This window comes from Astatotilapia calliptera, chromosome 13 (genome assembly GCF_900246225.1).
Source record: "Astatotilapia calliptera chromosome 13, fAstCal1.2, whole genome shotgun sequence".
Lineage (NCBI taxonomy): Eukaryota > Metazoa > Chordata > Actinopteri > Cichliformes > Cichlidae > Astatotilapia > Astatotilapia calliptera.
In genome coordinates, this window is record NC_039314.1 from 28,125,003 (window position 1) to 28,133,466 (window position 8,464).

The window sequence follows — 8,464 nt, forward strand, 5'->3', positions numbered from 1 at the left end:
ATATTTCCATAAATTAGGTATTGAAAAAATAACAATGTTAATGCAGTGGGCCCCAGTCCCAATAACTCTTAAAGTTTCTTTGTTGACTCTGTTATGTGGTTAAAATCAAGAGAGAGTTGAGGATTAGAATTCCCAAAGACACAAGTAACATTAGAAATAAAGATCAGACGTCCCCTGTAGTTAGATTGTGTTTCATACAAAATTAAGTGGGTTTTTTTCTTGCACAGACACCATCACAGATATCATTGCTGTGAGCTTGCGGGATAAGGTCCATGTGGTATTTTACAAAGGGTTATGCCCACATGTGCTTAGTAAAGCCAGGTGCTGAAAGACATCCATTGTTTTCTTACTGCTTTATAATACTAAACATTTTATATATGTAATCGTGAGAACTGAAGCTTCTATTGAATTTGAATTTGAAGTTGAACATCGTGGCTTTTTGTCATGGTCCTGTATCTTCAAAACAGTTTTTGAGTTTGTTATGGACGCGTTATTTGTTCTTTTTCTTTGGAAATTTGAGATAACTTGTGTTCTAGTTGTGTATTTTCCACATGAGTTAATCTTGAACTCAGTTTTTGTTAGTGTCTCTCTGTGTTTCGTCCCTTTTTCTACCCTTTCTGTCATGTCTCAATGTCTGTTTATCCCGAGTTGCAGTTGGAAATTTACATGTCTTAGTGTGAGTCTCAGTGAGTATGGAGGGCCAGGCGTGCTAAAATTAAACAAATTACTTAAATGCGCTATTGAATACTTAATTAACATTTTCATGTGGCTATGCTTTCGGTGAGCATTTTCCCAACACAACAACGGACATGTGGAAACTAACTAAACTAAACTATACATTATGAAAAGCCCCGTTTGTGTGTCACCAAATACACTTTGGATATTTGTGGTTTCATGTTAGATATCCGGTCAGTTTGCCAAGATAGAGCCTATTTGCCAAAATCTTTGATGATTTCGGAGATGTCTGCCCAGCCCAGTATCTCAGTAAAGGGTGTGACAGACCCGCTTGCCTTGCAAGAGGTCAAGCTCTTGTTCAGCTAACACACACAACTTGCATAACCCCTGCTGACTGTCCCCTCTCAGAGGCTGAACACCAACTTCATTTACTGAGATAATATCTATCGGGTGTTTATTTCCTGTGTCATGCTTGTTGTGGACTTTACAAGGACAAACTGATAAGAACTGTAAATTGCGATACGGAAATATATGAGCTCTTACTGAAATGCACGTGCTGTATTAAAACTATGATACAAATCTGGAAGTGCTGCTACCTGTAGCAGTATGATTTTCTCACCCAATAAAGGAATATTTAATATATCAGTCTACTCTTCATTCTATCAGAAACAGTTATCACAGCTCGTACATTTTCTTTTTACACATATATGTAAGCATTGAGCCAAATGTAAGAATGGCAACAAATTAAGAGCGGCCTCCCATGGACGAACGTGATAGAGCCTGCCTGAAACTAGGAAAAAAATTGAAACGGGAGTGGCATTCAGGGAGGGAAACGTGGGTGTACGGGGTGCGGGAGCCAACCCTGATGCGCGGCCTGTGAAATGCGACCCAGGAGTACTCTGGGACCCCCGGGGTCTGGAGCTGGCCCGAAGGGGAGCACAAGGGTTAAACCCCTCTGGGCTACCTGGAGCCATTTTTCATCCACAGCGTTTTTTAATTTCAAGCCATTTTCACTGTGTTGAATAGAATATAGCCAAACTTTCCACACATTTTTTTTTAACTTTAGAATTCCAGTCTGAGTTCATTAGATTAGCTTAAAGTGGCTAAGCTACAAACTTCCATCCACTTGAGATGCTAGAGCCAAAAAACGCCCCATTGAAACCCATTATAAACGCTATTTTTCACTGCCCAATCATTACCATCAAATTAAATGTCATCTTTCCACTTTCACTCAGTCTTTGAAGTAGGGGCCTTAGAATTGTAATTTTTTTTATTTGTCCACCAGGTGGCGCTCTTGTTTCATATTTCACCATTGAACGAACTCCAGCCAAAAAAAGTCAGATTTTGAGCGTCTCTTTCTGCTTTAGAAAGTGAAAAAAGAATGGTGTTCTGTGTCACTATCAATGACCTTTATATTTACAAAAAAATAAAGGTCCTTTTGCCTAAAAGAAGAGAAAAAGATCTGTCTGTGTCTGCTTCTAACTTTAGATAAAAGTATGTTTATGTCTAAAATCAGAAGCCTTCCCTCTTTGAAGTCCACCCCGCAATGCAAACAAATCTAACATGAAAACAAGAACAAAAAACAAATTAGACTTTATTTTGTCTTCAAGCTTAGCTTGTTTATGCAGGTGCACTGCAGCAGAGGTTATAAGAATAAGCCGTAGCGCGGGAGTAGGCATTTTCACGATGGCACGGTATTACAGGACCGAGGAAGTAGTGGACATCCTGATGCGCTCCGACAGCGAGGATCTTTCCTCTTCACCCGCCCAGAGTGACTCTGATTCCGGGGATGACACGGAGTCGTCGTCTCTCCACACCGATCAGCAGGAGTCATCTTCTGATTTTTCTACTGGAGATGAGAACGAGGGGGAGACGCACGAGGAAGCAGTGGCGTGGACTGCCAAAAATGGAGAGAAATGGTCCCCGACAAACACCGAGACGCTGCGCTACGTCGCAGCACCCACGGGGCTTATTCCGGGACCAACCCACTAAGCCGTCGCCCGAATTTCAGACCCACTCTCCAGCTTCAGGTTGTTCCTAACCGATGAGATTATACAGCATATCGTTTCAATGACAAACCTTCATGGCAGACGGGCAATCTCAGAATGGAGCGATTTGGACAGCGACGAAATGCTGGCTTATGTGGGGCTGCTCATTTTGGCCGATGTATACCGGTCAAAACACAAGTCAATCAAAAGCCTTTGGAGTGAGAAAACGGGATGTTCCGGGACGCGATGTCCCAGAAAAGATTTTCGCACATTTGCAGGGCCCTCAGATTTGACGACAAGCTCTCCCGACCTGGACGCCGTACCGACAAATTGGCTCCCTTTCGGCAGGTATGGGACATGTGGGCACACCGCCTGCCGATGTTGTTTAGTCCAGACCGGGACCTTAAGGTGCGGTTTCCGCCAGTACATCCCCAAAAAGCCTGCTAAATACGGCATAAAGATCTGGGCAGCCTGCGACGTCAAGACATCTTACGCCTGGCGGCTGCAGGTTTACACCGGGAGAGCAGCGGGCGAACCAGCCGAAGTAAATCAGGGGATGAGGGTCGTCCTGCAGATGACGGATGGGCTCCAGGGACACGTCGTGACATGCGACAACTTTTTTACCTCATTTGAACTGGCAGAGGAACTCCTCAAGAATAAAATGGCTCTGGTCGGCACAATTCGCCGGAACAAAACAGAAATTCCACCCGTTTTGCGCCAGACGAGAGGGAGAGCTGTCTATGCCTCCACCTTTGCCTTTTCATTGAAACACACCCTAGTGTCCTACATTCCTCGACGGGGCAGAAATGTGCTTTTGTTGAGCACCAAACATCGCAGGCCGGAGGTCAGCAATGGACAAAGAAAAAAGCCGGTGATCATTGACGACTACAATCGATGCAAAGGAGGTGTCGACAACCTTGATAAGGTGGGTGTCATTACGCATCAGTTACGCACACCTTTATTCATTTTTGCTCATATATTCTTGTGTAAAATATACAGAGGTTTTATGTTGTTGTTGTTTTGTTAGGTTGTCGGCACCTACTCCTGCAGGAGACGGACCAATCGATGGCCAATGGCCCTCTTTCATAACGTCATAGACGTCTCCCTCTACAACGCCTTCGTGCTGTGGACCTCCGTAGATCAGGCCTGGCATCAGCAGAAGTCACACAGGAGGAGGCTGTTCATAGAAGAGGTGGGAGAAAGCCTGATCAAGCCTCATTTGTCAAAAAGAGAGCGCCTTCCCCGCTCATTAGTCGCTGCTGAATTAGTCAGAGATGCGCAGGATGGTGCTGCTGCAGGCCCCTCTGGAGTGACAGATCCCAAGGGCAGGAAGTCCTGTGAGGTCTGTTTTGAGAAAAGGAGGCGAGTCGGAAACACCTGCAGCAAATGTGGAAAGTTCACCTGCCGAGCCCACAGCAAATTTGTCTGCAGCAACTGCTCTACCTGAGCAAGACATTTACCCCCCCGGCCACACACAGCCCCCCCCACCCTCTCACTAGCTCTCTCTTTCTCTCTCATACATTTCCCCATTCCCAACAACAATATACATGTTCTTGTTCATCGTTGAAAAAATAAATGTTTATTTGGTTCAAACTGATCTTGAATTTTTATTTACATAATGCTTTTTATTTTATTAGAAGGCAACAAGGTAATATGCATTTAACAGGGCAAGAGTGAAAAACCGTTCTCCTGCAGAAAAACTAACGGCCGATCAAAATGAATGTCAGTGGTAATCTTTGGACCATCCAAAGGCCTAATTATAATTACAATAAAATATTACTTCAAATGTATTTTATGGAAAATATTCAAGTTTTTTGTTTTTTTCGCCAAAAAAAGCCATGCGCTCATGTGACAAAACCGGGATATAAAGGATTAAAATCCGCGAAATGTAATTAAAACTTTACATGAATATTTCAAGGAGAAGTAGGTCTAAAAGATTGGCTAATTTAAAGTGGAAATTTTTTTTAATATATAATCTTTTTATAGCACTTTTTATGGCGTGGTCGATTTTTGGCTGTAGGGCGTCGAAAGGGAGTCTTTTTTTACATGAGCTCCTGCAGAAAAACCAACGGCCGATCAAAATGAATGTCAGTGGTAATTTTTAGACCATCTAAAGGCCTAATTATAATTACAATAAAATATAACTTTCAAATGTATTTTATGGAAAATATTTAATTTTTTCGTTTTTTTCGCCAAAAAAAGCCGTGCGCTCATGTGACAAAACCGGGATATAAAGGGTTAAAATCCGCGAAATGTAATTAAAACTTTATATGAATATTTCAAGGAGAAGTAGGTCTAAAAGATTGGCTAATTTAAAGTGGAAAAAAATATTAATATATGATATTTTTATAGCACTTTTTATGGCGTGGTCGATATTTGGCTCTAGGGCGTCGAAAGGGAGTCGTTTTCTAAGGCGCTCCAAGTTAAGTCATACAGAATAGATATCAGAGCCTTAAACAGGCTGACTTCTACTATTTGGGTCAAATTGGGCACAAAGTATACAAACACATAACCAGTGTTGGGTAAGTTGCTTTAAAAAAGTAATTAATTACTAATTACTTAGTCAATATTGTATTTAAAATACTAATTACTGTGTCAAAAAAGTAACTTAATTACTACATAAGTATTTACTTATGTAGTCGTTTGGTACCGGGCCGTGAGAGTTGAGGCTCAGGTATGAAATGTATAGTTTTCAGGGTTTTTATCGGTTCTGAGCGTGATTTTGTTATCGTTTTTATCGTTAACTCGGTTTTCCTGGGTCTTTTCATGTGTGTTATGAATAAATCTTCTTTTTTACGGTACCGGTACTAGTTTTATTTTGTTGTATTTATCCGCAACACCTTAAAGGCCGGTCTGTGAAAATATTGTTGGGCATGAACCGGTCCGTGGCGCGAAAAAGGTTGGGGACCGCTGCTTTAAATAATAGATACATTTTTTAAAAGACAGACACTCTACAGTACGCAGCGGTAGCATCTGTTCCACAATGTAGCCTAAGCCTGCAGTCATTTTTTAAGCTCACCTTCAGACGCTTTCTGTGCTGCTGAAGTAAAATCACGTTTTGATAAATCACGTGATATTCAGGACTGCAAACAGAGCAGCATTCACTGAGCTTGTTGCGTTTGTGGATATGTGACTGACTTTAATTATCCATTAAATCATCACATTCTCTGTAAGATTAAGGTCAACTATTGAACGTCTTATATTTTAAAGTAAAGTCTTTAAAACCAAGTTAACGCTGAAAGTGCAAACACCGCTAATGTCACATGACTTTACGGACATGTGGCCAACAGTAATGTTTTAATGTTCTTCATTATTAAACATTTGCACATAAATAAGTGACATAATATTCAGTACTTACTTTTAAAAGTTTACTCTTTGGCCGCTCCGCTTTCACCGTTTTTTTCGGCAAAATTATCCACACCCACCGCCGCGCTATGAAGTCTGAGATATGTTGGGCCATGAAGTCTACACCACCACATCTTTAAAATTCAGGGAAATGAAGGACGCATTTGAGGGCCGCATTTCGAGCAGCCTTTGAATTGGGACAGCCTTCGTCGCATCGCTGTGATGTAATCGGCCTTAAAATGCGGCCTTTAAGGCTGCAGACCCAGAGCCGTTTCGTTCACGATCAACACATCACTAGTATGGAGAAGGCGAGTGCGTGGCAACTGAGATCAGACAGAGTCACCACTGAAATCTCAATTATTAAAGAATCCAGAGTGGAGAGCGGATGAGAGGGTTTTTAAAGGGGCAAGTATGATTTAAGAAATGTAAACTTACTCTGTGTTTGGTAAGGGTGTCAGCCATTCAGAGAAAAGTTCTGTAAACTGACGAGACCCTGATCAACCTTCAAGGGTGCGCCTTGAGAGGTTCAGAAGTTTTATTCTTTTCATTGTCGGTTGTTCAGTGTGTTGTTTATACAGTTAAGATGTCCTTTTGTAATAATTACAGTTGGACCAAAATCACCTCACAAAATGCTATAAGAAAGAAATGTTTTGATAAAATTATAAATTGTGGTAAGTGATAGTAAAATAATGAAATATATAAGAAAGTCAAATGTGTAAAATAGTCAAATAATATTGCAAAACCTAGTATGAACCATAACTAAGGTTAAATTACTATGACGTCCGCCCCAAATTTGTCAACAGATGCTGGGATCACCAAAAATGGTGCCAGGAGTTTCATACAGATGTGGTGAGAAGTTTAGAGGCTCTTATAATGAATATGAATATTATATTGTAATTTGGGGCTTTTAATGATTTCTCTAACTTTACAGTATACATTTTAATGCCTTTAAAAGGGAAGAATTGGGTGCAGAAGTTTGAATTTAGTTTTAGATAGTGATGTGCGATACCACTGATTTTCTTTCCGATCCGATACCAATTAATATTCAGGGTGGTATCGACGATACTGATCCAATACCAATACTTATTTTATTTATTGTATCTCAAATTATAGCGTCATAATGATTACAGGACATCAGATTACTTGTTCTTATCACTTAATAATGCAGAGTTCATCACATAGAAATAAAAAAAATGAAGTTGTGCGCTATGTGAACACGTTGCCTGCCTGCAGCACTAAAGGACTCCGTGTCTCGCCTTAGCAGCACCTGTCCCTGTCCTCCTCTTCAGTTCACCTCAACATACACTCGTCATATTCTGTGATATGATTTGCTCTGAGGTGTTTGACAAGGTTAGTGATGTTGCCACAACCATACATGCCAACCCTCTAGATTTTTCCGGGAGAATCCCAAATTTCAGTGCCCCTCCAGAAAATCTCCCGGAGCCACCATTCTCCCAAATTTCTCCCGATTTTCCACCCGGACAACAAAATTGAAAAACCATATCCCAGACTGGTCCAGCCAATTCCAGTTTCCAACAATGTCGGCAGCAACTTAGTTTTAATATTACTCTTATTTCTCTTTTTGGGTCGCAAAAAAACTTTTAACATATTTTCAGGTGAGAATGTAGCTGTGTAAACTTCAAATATCTGAGCCGACCGACGCATCGTCTTCAAATCCCCGCGGTCTTTCGCTACTTGGGTTAAACATGATATATAAGTCACTTTGATAACTTCAAAATGTTATTGTTTGGCGTTTTCAGTTTTATTTGTAAATCAGTTTGGCTGAAATTAAAGTTATTATATTAGATCAAATTAAATTTAACTTTATTAATCCCTCGGGAGGGTTCCTCTGGGTTTTCACAGCTGAATAAACGTCAAACAGAAAACTGATTAAACAGAAGTGTGAGACGGTCGAGAGTTTACGCCAGTGCACTGTTATATTTTAGATAGCAAGGAGCAGATGGCAGCGTTTCACTCCACCGAGGGAGCTCGTGACGTACTACCCAGCTTTCTTTAGACCGCGAAGGCCAGGTCCTCAGGTGGAAGCAGCCTCTGAATTTGGACAACCCCGCTGTTTCCGGACATTTAACGTATTTTATCCGATAAATAAACACTGTAAAATGTATTTATCCCCCCAGCAGCCCTTTTGAATATCTCCCGAGTGTGGCCACAACACCTCACGTTTTTGCCACATGTATCGCAAACCACGTTTCAGCTTTTATGGAGGTAAAATACGTTCGCACATTACTCCAATTACGCTCAGCCATTGTTGTGAGTGCGCACGCCAAGGGGCTGCGAGACAGACAGCCGTATTTCGCACATGACTATGAAAGGCGGAAGAGGAAGTAGTTCCTTTGAATGTAGACAATCCGAATGTTATAGTTTCTTTCCACTGTGTTCCTGTTAATTATAAACTACAAATTTACCCTAAATTACTAAAATATCGATATTTTAAT

General features: G+C 41.0%; 1 pseudogene; it reads left to right on the forward strand.

Moving 5' to 3' along the window:
- The first annotated feature begins 1,893 nt into the window (after positions 1-1,893).
- On the forward strand, positions 1,894-4,110 carry LOC113035421 (piggyBac transposable element-derived protein 4-like; annotated as a pseudogene).
- The last annotated feature ends 4,354 nt before the right edge of the window (positions 4,111-8,464 follow it).